Here is a 21,490-nt window from a genome sequence, read left to right on the forward strand (position 1 = left end):
TCGTGCACAGACTGGTAGACGCGGGCGCAGAAACCGACGCAGACATATCGGCCTGCCGCTGCAAAGGGGCCATGGGGCCAATGCCGCCGCTAATTTCGGCGGCCACTCCAACCACGGTTGAGCGCCGCACAATCACGTCGCGTGAATGCGCCAGTCACGTGACATTTTTTTAGTATTTCGCTGACTTTGTTTAGAGCGTAGAAAAAAGATACAACGGAAATAAATGGAACGGGGGTTTCTGAAGGTACCCTTCAATTTTCATATAGGAGTTATTGTCTAAAGACTGTAGTTAATAAAAGAGCAACTGTTTCTTAATTATTGATTAGTTCATTCCAAATAAAAAAATTGCGTGGTTACAAGTATACAAAAAATACGAGTGATCACTCGGGGTTATCTTAAATGCTTCATTTTTAGTCTTTGGCTAAATTTAGCTTGCTCACCCTCTAAAGCGAGTGGTGGGAAGGGGGTTGAGAGGCACAGCAGAGTATAGCTATCGCTCGAGCTATCTAAAAAAACGCAAGCAGGCTTCAGCTTGGCAGATGCGCTGTTCACAACACAATGCGACATAGACGAAGCGATTTCCACAAACTCTTTTGAGAGTGTATGAAATGTGAGCTCCTGTGTCTATCATCCAAACACCTCATCTGCCATATACAAATTAAGCGGAATTATTAGTACAGTAACACGGCGAGCTTTAATGCAAAGAAGTTACTAGTGTGTTGTCAGTTGGCAGCGGCCTGAAGCACGTCAGCAATCAATGATTTGGTTGGTTTGGTTTGTGGGGTCGTTCCATAGCGACCAAGGCTGAGAGACGCCGTATTGGAGGACTCCGCAATTTTCGACCACCTGGGGTTGTAACGTGCACTTACATGGCACGCACAGCACTCGGGAGCCTTGCTTTTCGCCATCATCGAAAAGCGCCGCCGAGAGCGGGACTCGACCTCCCATCCTTGAGCATTAAATGAACGTTTCAGCTTCTGCTAATATATTGGCAAATGATGTCGTAAATGCATCCGTGCTTGGGTGCAGTTGCACGGTTTTTAGGAGTTGCTTCACTTATAACAAAATTAGTGTACTGCACAATGCGCAGTGGAGTAGTGGCAAGGACTGAACGCGGCTCCAGGTGTTTTTACGACACTGGATGTGTTGTCGATTTTAATTCTTTATTGTTTTTATGTGTTACTTTTCTTTGAATCTCCTTCATTTCTCTACTATTTTATTCTTATTGTTATTTTTCTTAACGCCTGCCAACGCGCTACGCTAGACAATGAGAATTATTGAACACTCTCACTGAAAGTCTGCCTTGACACAGTGTTTAGCGCACCTTGTTGTGACAAGTAAGGATGGCGGTTCCAGTCCTGGCTTGAGCACATTTTTTTTCCTTATTCACTACAACACGCTCTAGGGGCACTGTCTATCCACAGGAGCTGGTGGCAGGTCCTTTATGCGCCACCCATTAGGTATAAGAGGCCTGTGCCTAAAAAAACATCTGATCTCTCTACAGACATATCAGCAAGGATATTCACCCTACGGCTTCACTATGCTTTCGCATTAGCTATAGAGCATAAATCCTCCTAATGAATAAAATGTTTTACCATTTTTTCCGGCGGTCCCCATTTTTAGATGTTACTAGGTTAAAGTCCAACAGAATAACGAGTTGGTTCAAAGAAAACATATGCCAGAATGGTGTAACCTGATAGAATGCCATTCGGTTGGCAATTGATCAATACCTACATGTTTACTGATTTTTTACTTCAATATTTCAGTTTTTACTCCCACAATAGTGTCAATCCATTGCCATCGCTTACATTTACAGTACTAAATAAATCAGGTGTCCGAATAGACTATACGGAGACCAGTCATGACAGAAACAGAAGCAAGAATCTTCGCTTTGTAGGTGTTTTGTGAAAGTCTAAAATAACGAAAACGCAAAACGGGTTGCGATATACCAGTCCTGTTTTATTTCAAAGCCATATTATATGCCCTAAAATGGCGACTCCGAGGCCATGACCATTTCAGCGCTACATTTACAGGAACCCAGGTGGGATCCGGCTTCTTGGAGTTTGAATGCAGTGAAACATGTTAAGTGGTTCACCCCTTCTTTGGCGGCAAGTACACTCCTGGCCACACCATCTTCCACGCCAAGCAGGCAAAGGGCACTAGTACAGGAATAAAGAGGAATGTATGATTAAGGATGCGACACGTATAACAAATAGGGAGCAGTAATAATTTGGACAGATTAATGCCAGTCAGCATAATTGACTGGTTTGAAGAAGTGCACATTTCGTTTTCGGCAGATGGCGGTGAATGACGCCTAGTGCATCAATCGGAGACTAATGGCTGCTAGATACCTGCAACAGCCGCTTCGTATCAACAACTGCGGCTGAATTCATTACGATTCAAACCAGTTTTGTACAAATGGAGGCAATTGGTGCATCGCTCGAGAAACTCAAGGAGTAAAACACAAGGCTGAATATAGCCTGATTACTAACAAGCGACACATTTAGCAGCCTTTCAAGATTATATCTCCCATCTCGCTTTGACGACCTGCTGATTGTGCCATGGTTTAGCAATTGCCACTTTGTCTCCTGAGACTTTTTTCTTGAACACCAGAACACTGGATATTACCTATGGCTATGCAAATTGTTAGCTGTGAAAAGAAAGAAATCAAATTCTGTTCAAGGAACAACACATGCTACAGTGAAAAAATTGGGACTCTCTTAGCTCTGCTAGGCCTGGATAAACGTAGCGTAAAGTTGCGGTTATGCTTGGTGTTGAGTTTGCACTTTCACTGAGTTTTATCGTGTGTTCAGCATGCCAACGATTCTCGGAATCACTTTCTTAATCCTCCTCGTCCTCTTCCTCACTTTCCTCCGGCTCCTCTTGCTTTTGTTTAGCGGCGACCAACGCACGTTGTTGAGCTTCCGTGCGACGTCTTTTCGCTAGGCGTTCTTTTCATTCTGGGAAGATTCACTGTTCCGGGCCTCTCTCGCGGCCGCTCTGGGAAGACGTCTTGTCGTGACGGTACAACGCGCGCCCCTTGTCGAACACAACCAGCATTTCATTGAACCTATTAAAGTTCACCGGCCTTCTATATTTCATCTAGAGGAAAAGAAAACCGCAGTATCTGTCACTTGCGGAATCCCGATATCATTCTCAGTGAAGACAAGGTGAATTATGAAGAGCGTTCCACGAGTTTTTGGAGGCAAGGTTTTTTTTTTTGTTTACCTTGGGAGCACATTGTTTAATATGTAAGCAGCTCGAAACAATAGATCATGTTTTTTAGATTGTTGGGAAGGGGTATATATTTGGGATGTATTACGAGAGAAGATAAAAAAGGATTTTCCAGTGCACTCGCACGGCATTCGATAATTAAGCATATAAAATGAGGAGGGGTTCCATTTGACACAATTATGCTTATGAGCCTCGACTGTATATGGCGCTCTAGAATGGCAGACTATCACTGTGACAGGGATGCCAGGCATGCTCAAATTTATTTTCGAACAAATATGGAGCGGTTTATTGCCATTCAAAAAGTGGCTGTAGAACATTCCGAATAGCTCTCAAGGGTAGAGCCTTTGTTGTCGCTGCGGGAGATTTAAAGCTACGACGACAGTCTAACACTGGCTGATCATGACATTCATTCATGTACATTGACTTGTGTGTCTTTTTTCCTGTTTTGATTTTCCGTTTGTGTATGTCGTGTGCCAAAGCCAGGCTAAAAAGAAAAAAATCTAGGGCGTAGCGCAGGGATGAAGAGCTTGGCTGGGGATCCAAGGGATGGAGGTTCGATTCCCTGGTGCAAGACAAGGTTTATAAATTTATTTCTTAAGTATCGATCCAATGATGATTAGGCATAAGACCTCTGGTCGGTCGCTCCAAATTTGGCGGCTCTGCAGCATGCGCATAACGGGCGGCCAAAACTCACACGAAACTCGGCACTGAGCCGCGTCGTGTAGCTTTACGCTACAGCAACTTTAACCTGCGAAAAACGTGCTGCTCAGACGCTTCAGAAAGCGGTAATCAATTAAATCAAAGAAGAGACTCGTTCAACAAGAGCACTATGGGAACTGATGCAGTCTCCAGCAGCCTATTTGTTTGAATAAAGAGAAAGCATAAAATTGACGACTCGCACTATAATGTTAACGCGGGTTACCAATACTGTGGAATGTACAGAAAACATGGTGGCCACTTTAAAAATAAAGCTTTCTGTGCTTAGTAGACAATCACACTGAGTAGGATCGGTAGGGACGACATTTCATTACATATACACTTGCACCTATCTCTTCACTCCAAGCACCACCTCTTGCGAGTATCACCAATTTCATCTTCTGTAATATTTAACGGAGTAAAACGCAATTGCGCCAGACAGAGTTTAAAAATAAGAGGACGAAAAAGGCAGTGATAATGTAGGGCGATCACGCTAGGCCCACATCTGATGAATCATAGAATAGTCGTCACTCCTGATCTCTTATTCAGACTTCCGCCACATAGCAGAAACGTAAATAAACTCAGTGGTTAACAGATCACAGCGAGGCTGTACTACGTAAGTCACGGTATGTGAGGCTTTGAGATTGCCTAGGTTAATCACATATCAGTTGGTGTTACAAAAGCTGCAAACACACATTCAGCATAAAACGATGCAAGGATATATGTTAAAAAAAGATTATTGTAAGTCGTGGGGATGGTCAACAAATTATGTACGATATGTGTTAAATATATTGCCAAAGTAAGTTAGGGCTAGCACATTTTTGTAAGTGAACATGTCCTTGTCAAGTCGAGCAAAAGACCAGCCCACTTATGGGACTTCACAGCTAGCGGCTAGCTTCCAAAAGAGTCGTCAAGGTGTTCTAGGTGGATCTTTTAGTGGCGACACCCTTCGACCATGTACATTGTAGCTTTCAACGTAGATTTAATTAAACATATTGCTACCATTACATGTCGACACCCTGTTAAGCGGAATGCGGATTGTTTTCAGCCTTTTCTTGGCTTCTTTTCACGTTACTGAAATGCCAGCCATCGCGGCTTTCATTGCTGGCTCAGTACTTAGTGCTGACTCCTATTATCTGTTCTTACACTGTTCTGTTCTGTTCTTGGATGCCCGCGTTAACAACTTGGCTATCCAGCGCATCGTCACTACCGGGTACGACATTTCCGTTTTTCGCCAATAGCATCGTGTGAAGTTATCAAAAACTCAGGACCACCCCTACAAAATATCAGCTATTGGAACACAGATTAGAACTACTACCCATCATTATTTGTGGCATTTGCTTGGCGCTTAAAGGCCCCCTAAGCGACTCTCCTACAGGATACAAACTACTGCGCTTTATTAGAGAAGGGCACTGAGGGGCTCCCATGTTTACACATTTACCTCCGTTGTTCCTCCAACAACAATCGCCTCTTCCTTGCAATCCTCCTATTCGCTCTCAACCAAGCGCACAGATTGGGCTGCGCCTCTGACTTCCAGCCTACGTGCAATTCATGTACCACCTTGGTGGTACAACCTGGCCGCAGGTCAAACGTCGCAACTTTGCATCACGCCTCAGTAAAAACGTTGGCATTTTGCGTTGTGGTGTGCAGGTTGCAAGACTATCGGTTACGCACAAGAAGTTTCCGGAGCTCTGTCTTCCTCACCATAGGTCCAAAACGTTCTTTCATTGTCACCTTCAGTTTAGAAGATGGATTGTATAATTAGGGCATTTGAGGTCGCATGAGGATAGCCCTTGTGGATATATTGTTGGTTCTGGACTTGAACCCAAATAGCCCTGATCGGTCCCATTGTGGACCCATCTGGGAAACGCCAGCTGCCAGCCACGTATACCCCTCGCATTACCAAAACTCGCCAGCCCATTAAGCTCCACTAAAATTGCAACTGTGAATAGATTTTGCAAAACATGAGTAGAGTTGGCTGTTATTCATTTTTATTTCCCCTAAGATGACTTAAGAGTACTAATGCAACTAGTCTGGGGCCAAATACAATTTAAGCTGTCACAGATATTCCTATCAGTCGATGCGGCATATATTTTAGGACTACTTGATTCCCTATTGACCTTAGAAAAATCGCCCTCAATATTTTGTATGTCACTAACTTGAGCAGCCCACTAGAAAATCCTTCTTAGCACATTAAAATACTGGTTTTGTTCACAGGGCATTTCGCCCTGGCCGACATTCTTCTCTTAATGTGCACTAAAAAAGGTAAATTGAAACGATGCCATCTGGAACCCGCCTAGCGAACAGTCCATTTGTTTACATACGACTGCATTTTGCACTGCAGGGCATTCTACATTGTCATCGTTACTTCTGGGAGTGCTTTGTAATTTTAACAATTAAAACAAGTGGGAATTTACAAAAACATTTCTTTAGTAATGGAATGCGCTTAACGCCGTTGTACGAATAGTTAATAATAGGCGCGATTATACTTTTCTAGTACAAATTAGATATAAATAAAAGCGTAATCGATAGGTTGAAAACTCATTAGGTTGTCGAGCCACATAGGGCCCATCCATAACCTAATGCCACAGTGCAACACCAGCCAATTCTGATCCCAGCAATAATTTTTGGTCGCATGGAACCCGCTACGAATATACTCGTATGTTGTACTCGGATGGTGACATGGAAAGGAAGTGGGAACCACTGGGCACGCTCGTTTTCTGGCCTCTTATTGGCCCACGAAGGCCTTAAACAATTTTATGTCGGTAGTCCTTGCAGTTGCCAAAGATATCTTCCTATCAAATCATAGATTTCCGTTTTCTGTACCTTTAGTTACCCCACAAGAGGCCTAGGGAGCAGCCATTGGATAGTCATCGTTATGCCACGCCGGGAGTCAAGATAAAATGTTAGAATGGGGGTGACCAAACTTCCGCGTGGATACATTTGAGGTCGTTGCGAGTGGTTAATTTCGATCGAGCAAACAGTTACCGGATTACGCACGGAGTAGGCACGGCGAAAGCGTTGAGGCATGTGTCTGACGAATCCCTTCCTATTTCTCGTGCAGAACGTGCTTCTTGCTAACCCCAGCGCAACACCGGCTTCTTCACAACACAACACCTGCACGGCGTCGTCGTCTTGATACTGAGCACCATCGCGTTGTTGGTGCACACGGTGCATCACGTTTGCTCTATCACCATCAACTAAATACACTTTCCTTTTCATTGTTAATGACATCATTGTTTAATATCAATAATTGCAGCTCCAATGTTATTGCTACTCTCATGTTTTATTGTAGACAAGAAGAATTATGATGTGCGTTTCACGATCCCGGGTGTGGCACAGTAAGTTAAAGCGTTCGGCTGGTGATGCAAGGGATCGTGGTTCGATTCTCTGTGAAAGCAGGATTTATTTATTTCAGCTATATTTTCAATGGTAGAAAAGAAGAATTATGATATGCTTTTCAGAACGCGGGGCGTGGCGCAGTTGTTTAAAGCACTCGGCTGGGTATCCAAGAAATAGAGGTCTGATTCCTTATGTGGGCAGGATTTTATTTTTTTGATGATGTCATTTGAGTAACAGCTATAGTGTGACCGGACGAACGAAAGGCTAGAGTATGAGCCAATAAACCCTTTTATCGTAATAAATCGAAGTCCAAGCATAAGTGACTGTTCCCAGTAAAACTGACCCCACCTGTACTCGTGGCCATTTCTATCATCTGGTCCGAGCGACTGGTAAACAAACCTGTTCTTTCGCACTACAGTTCATTGGCAAGGTGGGCTGCACTTGAAGCCGTGCTTTCTCCTGATATTGTCGTACGAATGTCAATGAACCTCCCACATTCCTCACTGAACTTTCTTTAGAAAGAGCGCCAGATGATTCTATCATCTTCGGGGTTACAAAAACCAGTTGTACACACTCAACAGATGTAATCCTTTAGCGCTTTTTTCATGGGCGCTGCTTAAAATCTTTCATTACGAAAACTCATTAGAATTTTGTCACTGAAATGCAATGTACAGTCGTCAGCAAAAGTCGTATACAACACTCAGCTGGTGGCGAAGCTCGAGATAACTGCATGGCAACTTTATCTAGCAACAGCTATCTAAGATCGAGACAATAGTGGCAGTGCCCCATTTGATCCACATGCATGTGTCCCTTTGGCTTTTCCTTACGCTGTGACTAGATAACATTTCAATGCGTTTTTCGCAAGCTGTGCCACTAGGTGAGTGTTGTATACCACTTTTTCGCACGACTGTACATATTTGGAATCACTTTTACTTGGAGTTAATTCGCATCTAATATCCTTCGCCTATTAAGACGGCAAGACGCCTCATTTCAAAGGCGTGTCAGTAGGATTGCACCACACCCTGAAAGATTTCTTATTTGCAGAACTGCGTGTAGTCGCTGATGGGTTGGTTCGGCCTGTGTACTTTACACTCTGTCTGCACAAGAAAGAACCGAATCTAATCCGTCACCCGCCATTACCACATTGCGCTTAGGTTACATGGCTTCGAGACTACAAACCTCATGTACCACACGATATCACACACTACCATTTTTATGTGTTTTGGTTGGCTTGAAATGAGCTGAACTTGTGTCGTCACCTAACTTATCATTCCACCTTACTACCTTCGGTGTTGCAAACAGCATTCATGTTGAACCGCACTATGTGTGTCAATGAGTCGCAAACCGTTTCTATTTGTGAATTAGAACTCCACGCTGCTCTTATTTCTCACCTAGATTGAAAACGAAGGTGCGTTTGGGACTGCGTAAAACGTTCTAAGAGAAGCAAGTATTTGGAATAGATTCTGTATTTTTTCTCACCTGGGCCAAGCAAGTGAAATCCTCCGCTCGCACAGGTGAAGAAAGAAAAGGGTACCTGAAATCAAATGCAAAGTGAAGGCGACGTGGGCAAAAACAAAAGCTAACCTTTGCTCTACGATACGTACTGTACATATATACTATATGTTTTTGAGCTATATATTTATGAAAAGCAGTTAAACGGGAGAATAAGACTGGGATAGAGGGCATTTCGCAAATACTCATCGATTTTGACTACCAGTTTACCCGTATCGCTCAAGTGAACACTGAACAGTGTAGAATAGTTGCATCTTACCTGCACCCACCTATTATATATGGGGCTGAAAGGTGCAGGCTAACCAAAACTGTTCTGCTTAAGATGACAACTCAGGGAGCTAGGGAACGAAAAATGGTTGTTGTAACGTTTAAAGCCGCGAAACGGGCTGATTGGGTTAGAGAAATAACTCTTGTTAATGATACTCTCATTGATATCAAGAAGTAGAAATGGGCATGGGCAGGGTGTGTAGTGCGAAGAGGAGATAACTGATAGTCGCGAAGGGTGACAAATTGTATTCGAAGGGAAAAAAAGCGCAGCAGGGGAAGGCAGAAAGTTAAGTGGGTGGGTGAGGTTAACAAGTTCGCATGGTTCAAGTGGAAGCTGCTAGCGGTTCATTGGAGTAATGTAAGAGGCATTCACTCTGCAGTAGGTATATATGGCTGATGATGATGATGATGATGACGACGACGACGAGATATACGGAATGTGATATCTCTAGGTCTCTTAATTACGATAATACAATTGTTATCTAGGGTAATTACCTGCCGTTATCTTTCAAACAATGCCAAAAAAATTGCAATACCTAATGGGCGCCTCTCCAAACGTGCTCTTGAATTAGGTGCGTTAACAATTTCATTCCACTTGCCCAATTTACCCGGATGGTTAAAGTAAATGTGCAGCATGATATGCAGGTTTGAATTAAAAATAAATGCGCAGATGTGTTGGTTGTCATTCATATTTATGTCAAACCATGTTTTGATGAGCCATTTTCATCAGTTGGCATAATTTGGCAGTTTGCTACAGAGTATGGGTCAGAGCCGACAGCTTGTAATTAGACCGTCTCTTTACGATAAATACATCTGTCGTGATGAATATAGACACCTGAGCTTTCATACTAGAAAGGGGGGCGAAACAAATATTGCTGAATGTTGAACTCCTCTAAATCTAGTTGTAAAAGCACAAGTGTGCCGCATACTGACGGCGTTGAAATGTCCTCTTCGTAACGTTTCGAGCTGGCCCATCTTCTCTCAGACACATTAAGAAGCGCCCACTGCCTAGGTGAGCTACGCGCAACTCTTTAAATCGCGGCCATGCGCGCGTTGGAAGCGCCAGCTGCGGCGGCGAAGTGAGAACGCGCACAGCCGGCAGAACCACCACGACATCATCATCATCATCATCAGCCTGATTATACCCACTGCAGGGCGAAGGCCTCTCCCATATTTCTCCACTTAACCCGGTTCTGTGCTAGCTGCATCCACTTGACCCCTGCGAACTTCTTAATCTCATCCGCCCACCTAACTTTCTGTCTCCCCCTGCTACGCTTTCCTTCCCTTGGAATCCAGTTTGTTACCCTCAGCGACCATCGGTTATCCTCTCTTCGCACTACATGTCCTGCCCATGTCCATTTCTTCTTTTTAATTTCCACTAGAATGTCATTAACTTGAGTTATTTCTCTGACCCACTCTGCACGCTTTCTATCTCTTAATGTTACCCCTACCATTTTTCGTTCCATAGCCCTCTGGGTTGTCCTCAACTTAAGTAGAACTCTCTTGGTTAGCCTCCACGTTTCAGCCCCATAGGTGAGTACAGGCAAGATGCAACTGTTGTACACTTTCCTCTTGAGCGATACCGGTAAGCTGCTAGTCATAATCTGCGAGTGCTTGCCAAATGCGCTCCATCCCAATCTTATTCTTCTTGATATTTCCTTTTCATGGTCTGGATCTGCGGTTACTACCTGTCCTAAGTAGACATATTCGCCTACTATTTCGAGTAGGCGAATATGTCACGACAAGCCTCCCCTAACTCATTGGAGGTCAAACTTAGGCCGTCTCTTACCTTGGCCCGAGGTTTCTGTTAATATCAGAAAGGCCTATCCCCAGATATCTACTCCTGAATGGCGTTTTGTTGACCATTACTACTTCTGACTATATCACGCCTTCATGAGGTACAACTTTATATTCAACTTGAACCAACAACCTTTCTACCTAGTGCTCCGTTGCTCTAATATTTCTAGATTTCTTCGGAGCCATGTCCAGAGTCTCGTGTACATTTTGCCTTAATTGAGGATTTCATGACCGTAAAAATTATTTGGCGGAAAAAGCGTCCCTGAAATGTGGGCAATGTACTTCTCTGAAAATTAGACTGGCCTGTTCTCGATTGCGGCTATACAAAAATTGTTAACTATCCGAATAATATTTTTGTCTGCTGTTAGTGGCTATCTTCCAGAGCCGAGCCACATCGTTTTGTTCCTAATCGGCCATTTATTGTTCTCGCTTTATTAATCTATGCATTTGCTTTTCCTGAGTTTGCGAGTTGCCGCGCTTGTCAAACATTTAGTTAACAAGAAGCTGAAGATGCTATACAACTTCAAAACGTCTGACAGTTATCACCAAACCATCACATATTTTAGGTCTGCGTAGTTTTTTTTTTTCTTAGAAAATACATCGACCTCGAAATAAATTCTACTGTTTCTCCGCTCCTCGCAACGCGCGGCGGGTGCGAGAACAACTCAAGAGTGCCAAGGGGAAGCAGCCGGAACCGATGTCGTCATGAACTCGCGATAAACGCACCACGTTTCTCGGCAGCGATTTTGCTACAGCGAAGGCCGCTGAAAAATCTTCTTGCATGCATTAATATTTTTGGGAATTCGAATTATGGTACTTTCAAAAAATGACCGACGCAGTGCAGCAGATGTTCGCGCTCGACATGCGATTTCTCTGCAAGGCGTACGACAACACGAACACAAGTGGTCATGCTCTTGTTGTGTGGCGCAAATATTTCAAAGACAAGCACCCTGCAGCACGGTGGATAGCAGCTGTCAAAAGATAGAACTTCAAGCACTAAAGAAACAGTACACTTAAACCAGATCACATTCCTGACCCTGCCCACCACCGGCGCCTACAGCCTACACGGATAATGGTGCATCACTGCAAAATCCTGTCGGGTGAAGCCCGTCGTCATACCCTCGGTGTTCTTACAGAGCGCGTCGCCATCACCAAAGGGAGCATTCATCAAAACGAGAAATGTAAGGGCTTAAATGAATGGCGATCATGTGATTAATGATGTGAGCAACATCCTGTCGTTCTGTGCAAAAGTGTGTTGACGCTCACACGAGCAGAAGGTAATGCGCTAAAGGCACGCAAACTACCATCACTGCTTCAATGCTTCTGCTCGAAATGCTCTGGTGGTCTGTGCGCCCGTTGAAAGAGCGGCACCCATCTATGCGAGCTGTTTTTTTTTTTCGGAGTTCATGGGTTCTAAGCGAAAGCGTTTACAGAAGCTAAAAAAGTGTTTCAGAGATAAAATATATCCTATAATCGCTACCTTTTGACAGATGTACTGTAAAAAGGCAAGCAAAACTGATTTTGGTAGCACGCGCCTAGCAGCTCCTACAGCAGAGATGGTAACGATGACTTAGTTGAGGCCTTTGATCACCCCCGGCCGCTAACTACGCACACTTAACAGCCACTGAACATTGTTGCTTGTTTTTTTTCAGCATGCAGGTATGAATCGCTATTCTGAGGCAATGTCAACATGATGAATGAACTTAGGAAGCACATATTACAAAATCCTCCCTGGAACTTGTTTGTAAACCGCCTCAGCTTCCCCTCAAAGAAAGGTAGCGTAATAATGTTTCATCACGCAAACAGAAATAGAGATGAAAAACAAATACGAAACAGGAAGGATATATAAATGAACAGAGGACTTCTTTATGATTTTGCTCTATAAGCTTCCCAATTCACAGAACTCGGAGCTCAGAGTAAGCAGTGGACCCTTTTCTTCAAACCTGTTTCAGTTCTTAAGGTGTGAGTTACCTTCTGACTGGAGAGTTTGCAACACCTCGGGATGGAACCACATCATGCGGTATGCCACATCTAGGAGCACAAAGAAAAGTCAAGGAGTTGAGTCACTAACACATAAAGGTATCACTTTCATGGTAACATGAATCTACGTGCTTTCATATAGGGATTTAACAGTTTTTTTGTGCCACAAAAATTCACAAACAAACGATATGCTTACTCGTGGAGACTGATGTAAAGTGCCAGTGTAAGGAATGCAAATATGGCGCTCATATCAATCCTCTTTGAAGGGGCGTAGAAAGTGACAACTTATGGCCGTAAATATCGCTTAGGAAGAATTCCAGAATATCTCGACCTCTTAGCAGCGGAAGGAAATATGGTTAGCTTCCTCTTCGTGTAGTACTTCCACAACTTTGTAATAAAGGGACACGCAATAAACCTTAATCACTTTATTTCATACAGCCATACCGACCAGCAGTTTGCAAATTGAAAGACTTTCGAGGTTACACACACAATAGCCGAAGTTATGAAAGAAACGAATAGAATTACCATACGCTAAGCGTGAACAATGAAATCGATAAGAAGTACTTTGATATTCAGATGGCTGGGTGACATTTGTTCGAAACGCTAAAGCAACCCGAATGAATGAATAACAGACGAGGCAAGTCCTTCTTTCGTCTTTCTTCGCCCGTGTTGTTTTAGAGCATTGAAATATTTCATGCTTGCATGACCTTGTCTTAAGCCAGCGGGTACTGGCACGCTTCAGTTCACAGACGTACCGTACCGTCTTTGCCAAAAGTAACTAGGCAGCATGTTTTGCTTCTCACTTGCATTATAAAGCCAATAAAGATTTCCATCTTATCACAACTAGCTAAGAAGCGAGGAATAGTGCTCACCTTTGCATTATACAGATTTATAGCATCAGACGTTGTATGAATCTGCTACCACATGGCTCAGAAGCAGATTCTGCAGCCTGGTTACTTTTGGCAAAGACGGTACGTCTGAAGTTTCTAGGAGGGCACATTGTCTGGGCATATTTCTCATGCGCAAAGGCATCTAATTTTACCGCATAATTCAGCCGTCTCAAAGGGGGTGAAAAGGGCTGTCGCAAACATCTGCTCCTAGTCCTCGCTCCAGACATCATTTGTACATGGGATGCGACCGAGCATCAATCTACCTTTTTCACAAAATGTGGCGCTCTCTGGGAGTGGTTCAAAATTCGTCTGCTACTGGTTGAAAACGCTGTTGGCGCCAGCGAAAGGACGGTGTGTGTTCTAGACAGCTACCGCCACCTGTCGCATACGCCCGTCACGAATATTAACTACACATGGCCTCCGAGATCAGTTACGGCTGCGCCGATCGCGGAGGCCAGAGAGCGCATGTGCAGCTTTGGGCTGGTAGTTTGTCTTCAACCAAGGGAGAGGCGCGCATGCGCAAAGCGGCCTTGTGAAAAAGGCGGATTGCACAAGATTGGTGAAACCGGCTTTCCTGGGTTGGTCCTGGTTGCTGTTGCGGAAACGCATCTGAAGAAGATGAAGGCTACAGAAAGCAAGGAAACAATCGGCTTGAAAAGAGAAGTCTGTTTCAGTTCTAAAGTCACTCACCACCCCAAAAAAATAACAATCTTGTTTAAAGTAGCAGCGGTGCTGTTTTTATTGCCTGCTCCCTCTACATACAAGGTTGCTGAACTAAGCCATCGCGTAACTTGCGAAGACCATGCAAAGAGTCATTATACCGTCGCTTGGTAAAGTGCGCCGCTAATGTCGATGAAATTCTATCGTCCAGCGGAAAATGATATATCCGACAGACGGGACGTTGCAAGAATGACAGGCTTAGAAACATGCAGAAGACTTGAAAACAATGAGGGCGCTTGACGTATCTTGCACTCTAGGGCTATCATTAATCACCCACCACGGTTTCGCGATGTCAAGACTTTGGGTAGAGGCGGACAACAGAACTCTCGTAAAACTGAGAAAGCAATTTATATCACAAAAGCAGGATCGAGCGGTGCGAGTAATACGTCGAGAAGTCTTCATGGGCTAAGAGGAAACTTCTTTCACGGCTACTTTGATAAGATTGATTCAATTTTTTTACTCGCTGTCTTGTACGCGTGCACATCAGCTGGGATGGCTTTATCTCGGCTCTTTTGATCTGAATATAGAGTTGCAGTAAGCACATGGTGTCCTCTTTCTTTCCCGTGCCTTCATTTAGCTAATCATTTTATTACAACTGAAAACCAACTAGCTCAGCAGTTAACTCTCTTCACAACTACTTAGAGATCAATTCTGCCATTCTTTTGAACTCCAACCTGCGACGTTTGATAACAGATATTTATAAAACTGCACCCAAAAATCCGCTATAGCTGCAAATCATTATACCTTAGATACAAATGAGTAAAGAAAATAGACAGGATGGACAGAAATTTACTCCGACGAACCTCTACAGAAACGCTCACGAACAAAGTTATATGTGCAACAGCGCACATTGCTGTGAGCGAAAACAATTTCCGCAGCATTCTGCAGCGAGCTTTCAAGAAACAACCTCAGAATGCGCACATAGTGCGCATGTGGCTGTGCGCGTGGGGTGTCCCTTTCTTGTTAGAGTCCTTGTTGCGCCGCCGTTTATTTCAAATAGCCTCACATTCGGTATCCTCGAGGTTTTCTTCAGACAGCGAATGAATACAGATACGTAGCCATCTGTTAATGCATAACAAATAACTGCGAATACTCAATGTTACTATATTCAGAGATATTGGGTGGGCATAAGTGTGCGCAGCAGAGAATTAATAATCATAGTTTTCATTATTAACGGTACAATACATGTACTCTACTTGTTCGATTGTGCCTATTAAGCTGTTATAGCACGTTTGTGAAAATGTTGGAAACTTTTCTTCAAATACATTACTACTACTACTAATAATAATAATAATAATAATAATAATAATAATATTAATAATAATAATAATAATAATAATAATAATAATAATAATAATAATAATAATAATAATAATAATAATAATAATAATAATAATAATAATAATAATAATAATAATAATTGGTTCTCAGGAGAGGAAAGACGCAGTATCTGTCACACGTCTTCTACGGACACCTGAGAGAGAGGCAGCAAGCAGGGAGTGAAAGGGGAAAGTGAGAAAGAGGAGCCGTAGTGGAGGTCTCCGAAGTAATTTGGACCGCTTGGAGATTTGTAACGTGCAGTGAGATAGCGCAGCACATGGATGCCTCTTCCTTTCGCCTCCATCGATATGCAGCCGCCGGCGGTCGGGACGAAACCATGGAACCCCGGCACAGTAGTCGGGCGCATTACCACTGCACCACCGCGCGATTACTGACTGTACCTTGTTTCTTATCATTCGTTAATGGTGTTTTTACTGAGATTGACAAGGTCACCTTTCTCCTGTCCTCGTGCGATTTCCTTTTACCATGAGAACAGGAATCCTTGAAGCGAGCGCAGATCATCACACGCTATATCATGAACCATAGGAACATGAGCGTTCCAGTGTAGTGAGGCCGTGAGGGGGCCCAGGGGCATGCATGCCCCAAACTTTTGTGTTTAGTTATTACTACTACTACTCACACGCTATTCGGGGTCTCTAAGAAGAAACATCACGCCACAAATAATGCACCAACCAGGTTTCTTCGGTGTTTCTCCCTAGTAGCTCAGTTACTAGGGAGGAAGACAAATGTAAACAGTTATTTTATTCGGTTTACTGTGCGATAGTACGATAATTTTTGGAACATTTAAGATAAGTCACTGAAAATTAAAACAATTTCGGCATCTTTGTTAATCATACTTGTGAGAGTATACTTATTAGACAAATTTTCCTGCTTAAATGTATTGCTGCACTTTAAGCGTTGTAAAACTCTAAACATCAGCTGCTAGAATCGTTATTGTTTTCACACCAGCTGTCCTCTGCTGCTTGATGCATGCCACAAAATTGAAAGTTGTGCCTCGCACTTTTCTCTTAACGCGAAAAATATCTTGATTCTTTTACGCGTGGCCATTGTCTACTTTCTTGTTTCTCTCTGTTTCTTTTCTTGCTCTCTTGGTGTCCGCAGTATAACGGAGTGTCTTGGCTTTTGCATGTGCATTTCGGTTTTATAGTCGTAGAGACTCAGCAAAAAATCTTAGTTTTCAAGATATTCATCCCTTAATTGTAGCGTGGCCAAAAAAACATCCACTTATCAATAAGGTTTGATTTGCAGGTAAACATTTCCGACATTATTATAGCGAAACACGGTCGAGGACATTCCTAAGTGTCAGGTTCATCGTTTAACAAGAATAACGGATCCGCACACTGCAAACGATTCCTATTTATTTTAGCCAGTTGCATTTAGATTCAACGTATTATCTCCTGATTAGCGACATATGAAGTAAAACAATTAAGCTTGAAAACAATAAGTAATATATTTTGTGCTCCCTCACCATGCGTTTTATGAGATGCAACTGTTTTGTTGAAGAGGCTGTGCTTTACAGATAAGCCCCCGCTTAAGTGCAGAAAGAGGGACACATTTCAGTACAGATAAATATACGACATGGGCTGTTTGAGTTTTAAGAAAATGTTGAAACGCGGTTAGCTATGAAAGAGCAAAGCGTAAAGTGAGTAATATGATGCCGTTGAACGTTTCATGGTTTTCGGCTAGAGAATGCTTTCCGTGAACCGCGACTCCTGCGTGGTTGGCTGATTCGCCATGGTAAGTCGAAGACAATATGTGTCTCCATAAGCAAGCACAGTAATTTAGCGTTCTGCTGCCCAATCAGTACAGCGGAGAGGAGAGGGTGGTATTGTTGTTCATAGATGACACTCATATTGCAGGTCAGAGCCAAATAAGGCCGGCTTCATTCTAACGCCACTCCACTTAAATAGCACCGGCCTGCGCGGCTTCGCCATTGACGCTTCATGAACCCGTCCTAGCGAATGACCAGAAGAAATAGACCACTACTTGCCCAGGGCGGAGTAACCAAGCCTTCGGTACCGCTCTATATCGCCGGGCAGCGTCCGATTTGCATCGCCGGGCAGCAGTTACGTCCGAGGAAAGTCTCTTAGTCCCCGTAGGCGAAACTAAAGGCACCAGCTTTTGGAGGTGAGGTTGCTGCACGGCGAACTAACGAAGATTCTCCGCCGCCGATGAAGAGTAGCGACGACACGACTATCATGCCGACGCTCTTATGAACACGCCCTTGACGATCAGGCGTCCCGATCCCAAGTTGACACCGCCGCCCAACGGTGAGCTCCGGACGCGACCTCAGAACACGATGAAGCAGACAACGGACACAGAAGCCAACGGACACAGAAGCCAACATGCAATACGAGGCAGGAACAAGTGACCTCGAAGTTGCTGTTGGTGATCGCATGGTTACCGCCCTAGTGGGCACACGAGCCGGCTATTCTGTCGTCAGTGGAGCGTTCACCGCCAAACTCAAGAAATTTTAAGACCACTTGGGATTGCCCGCTAATCAGCACTGCTGGCGGTAACCTCATTACACCGTCCGTGCGAAGCACCGGAACGGTGACAGTGAGTAGGTGCACTTATCCTACGAGCTTCGTGGGGCTACTAACTGCTCGCGAGACGCTATCCTAACTATGGATTTTCTTACTGACCATCGAGCGATCTATAACCTTCGATCAATTATAATCAAACGTTTGACGGCCAACGTCGTACCTACAACGACGGCTTCGATGGATGCAACCTGTCCCTATTCACGCCCTCGACGAAGAATTGAATGTGCGGCCCCGATCAAGCGCGGTAGTTTGTGTGGATAGCGCAGGCATCGATACCGCACAAGGCGTCGTCGAAGGAAACAGCCCGTTGCTCTTGAAGCCAGGTTTCGGCATCACGAGAGGCATCGCCAATTTGCGGAGAAGACAAGCTCGGGTGCTGGTAGTGAACTTTACAGGAGAATACCGGCATATCATTAAGGGCCCAAAGACCGCTTTTTGCCACGCATTAACGGATATTCAAGACGTCTTCGCCCTCACCGACCAGCCCGCAGACGATTCATCAAACCCGAGGAAATCAACTCATCTTCGACGTGAACTCAGCACTAACCCGAAGAAAAGGCCAGATTCGCGCTCTTCTTCGAAGCTGCAGCGATTGGTTTTCGTCAGCTTCCAAAGTGCGACAAACACCGTTGGCCAAACACTGCATTATCACGGACGAACGTGCCCGACCTCTGTGCAAAAGCCCCTACCGGGTATCGCCGCGAGAGCGCGGCGCCATCCGAGAGCAAGTCGATAAAATGCTTTCTGACAACGTTATCCAGCGATCGAAGAGCCCCTGGGCGGCAACAGTCCTTCTGGCGAAGAAGAAAGGCGGACCCTTCGTTTTTGTTTCAAGAACAGCCGCCCAAACAGGATAACAGAGAGTGATGATTACCCGCTCCATCGTATCGACAACATACTCAACCGACACTGCAATGCAAGGTACTTTCCACCGATGGACTTAAAGAGCGGCTACTGGAAAACTGAGGTCCATGAAATAGACTGCGAGAAGACCCCGTTCGTCGCACCATACGGCCTCTTCGAGTTCAATGTAATGCCATTCGGCCTCTGCTCGGCACCCGCGACGTTCCAACGAGCATTGGATACCGTATTTTCTGGCTTGAAGTGGCTATTTGTCTGGTACAATTAGATGACGCCGTTGTCTTCTCTTCGTCCTTTGAAAACCTGAAAAGTCCTCGTACAGTGCTAGACGCAATCAAGTCGTCTGGGCTCACACTGAAAGCAGAAAAGTGCCACTTCACTTAGGAGGAACTGCTGTTCCTGGGCCACATCGTGAGCAGAGACGGTGTTCGTGCATACCCAAACAAAACAGCTGCGATCACGCCGTTTCCTCACCCAGGTAATAAGATAAGACTAATGTGCGCCAATTCATCGTTTCGTGCGCGTATTGCCGACGTTTCGCGCCTGGCTGAACCTTTGACGCTGCTTACAAAGGCTAACTTACCATTTGAGGGGAAAGCACCGCAAGCAGAAGCCTTACAGCAACTCAAGCGCTGCTTGCAGTCCCCACCTGTCCTCGATCATTTTGATAACACTGAGTCTAAAATTCAAACCGACGCAATCAGCGTGGGTATAGGCGCCATCCTCGTTTAAAGGAATGCCAGAAAAGAAAATGTTATCGCTTACGCTCGCAGGTCCCTCTCAAAAGCTGAAACTAATTATTCGAAGGTCAAGAAAACATATCTCGTGATCTGGGCCACGTCGAAACTCCGTCCGTACCTATAGGGTCGACCGTTTGATGTAGTAAGCGATCACCATACGTTTTGCTAGCTTGCCAGTTTGAGAGGCACCTCCGGCCCCCTTGCGCAATGAAGCTTACGCCTGCAAGTATTCTACATCACGGTGGTGTACCAGTCTGATGACAAGCATTCAGACGTGACTGCTTATCGCGGGCACCTGTTGAAGCGCTTTGGAGCGAAGACGACGATGACGGCTTCTTGAGATCGGTGCGCACCATCAGCTTTGCACAAAAGCAGCGCTCAGACCCTGTTTTGAGTGACCTGATGAATTACTTTGAATACAAGACGGCTTCTGCTCCTACGGTCTTCAGGCGTCAGCGGTCGTCCTTTGCGTTGCACAACGACGTCATTGTGAAGAACAATGTCGCACCTAACAGGACCACATACCTCTTTGTCATCCCTAAGGAACTCCAAAAGGAAATTTTGTAGGCATTCCAGGATGAGCCGACAGCAGTACACCTCGGTATGGCGGAACGTTGAATCGGATTCAATACAGACATTACTACCCACAGTTACTTGCCGACGTTACCCATTACGTTAAAACGTGCCGTGAGTGCCAGCGACGCAAGACGCCCTCGATCAGACCAGCTGGGCCACTGAATCCTTATACCGCCCCCGACCAAACCACTTCAACAAATTGGGATGGATCTGCTCCGCTCTTTTCCGACTTCATCTGTGGGTAGCAAATGGATAATCGCGGCCACTGTCTACCTCACCCGCTACGCCGAAGCAAAAGCACTGCCTAATGATACCGCGGCAGAAGTATAGCGCCTCTAACACGGCTGTCCAAGAAACAACGCGAGCGACCCCGTTCAAGCTGTACGGTATGTAGTCTACGACAACGATCGATGCAAGGTTACGCGCCGTCACATACAAAGAAAATCTCTACGTCGCCGCCTACCTTAGGAATCCTGAAGACTCGCCCGAATGCCATTAGAGATCAGCAACGATCTGACGCCAGACGATTAAAGTTACGATGACGTGATGCTGAGTATAAGCCATGAGATCAAATCTGGGTTTGGACGCCGAATCGCCGCCTCGGACTGAATGAAAACTTTCACGCCGATACTTCGGCTCTTAGAAGGTGCTTCGCAGACAAGAACAATTGAACTACGAGGTCGTTCCTGACGATGCCACAGCATCTCAGCGATGACCAGCACACCCAGCAATTGTCCTTGTCGTACGCCTGATGCCATATTACGCGCGCTAAAGGCTATTCATGTTTACTTCCCAATGTTTATGTTAACTTCTATCTGTCTATTTTGAAGCAGCGAAGCGATGTTTTTAATGGGGAGTAATGCCACGAACCATTCGAAACTGTATTTTTTTTTCTACAGACGTACGCATGCAACCTTATCACTGCGCTTCCAGCGCACGAATTGGTTATGAATTCTTTATCTCATATATAGCTAGACGTACCCTTATG

At 44.7% G+C, this 21,490-nt stretch overlaps 1 long non-coding RNA gene across 2 annotated transcripts in view; it reads right to left on the reverse strand.

Moving 5' to 3' along the window:
* Positions 1-1,939: 1,939 nt before the first annotated feature.
* The window catches only part of LOC146186633 (uncharacterized), a 97,933-nt gene continuing 78,382 nt past the window's right edge, over positions 1,940-21,490 (reverse strand). The window contains exons 1-4 of one of the 2 annotated variants that reach the window (XR_014708144.1): positions 13,025-13,253; positions 12,820-12,879; positions 8,752-8,806; positions 1,940-2,159 (exon numbers count right to left, since the gene is read on the reverse strand). This is a non-coding gene — a long non-coding RNA (uncharacterized LOC146186633). Of the gene's footprint in view, positions 2,160-8,751; positions 8,807-12,819; positions 12,880-13,024; positions 13,254-21,490 lie in introns of those variants that run through there. The other variant, XR_014708145.1, reaches the window with a different exon arrangement.

The sequence above is a fragment of the Amblyomma maculatum genome, chromosome 6 (assembly GCF_055883805.1).
Source record: "Amblyomma maculatum isolate TAMU_Amacu chromosome 6, ASM5588380v1, whole genome shotgun sequence".
NCBI lineage: Eukaryota > Metazoa > Arthropoda > Arachnida > Ixodida > Ixodidae > Amblyomma > Amblyomma maculatum.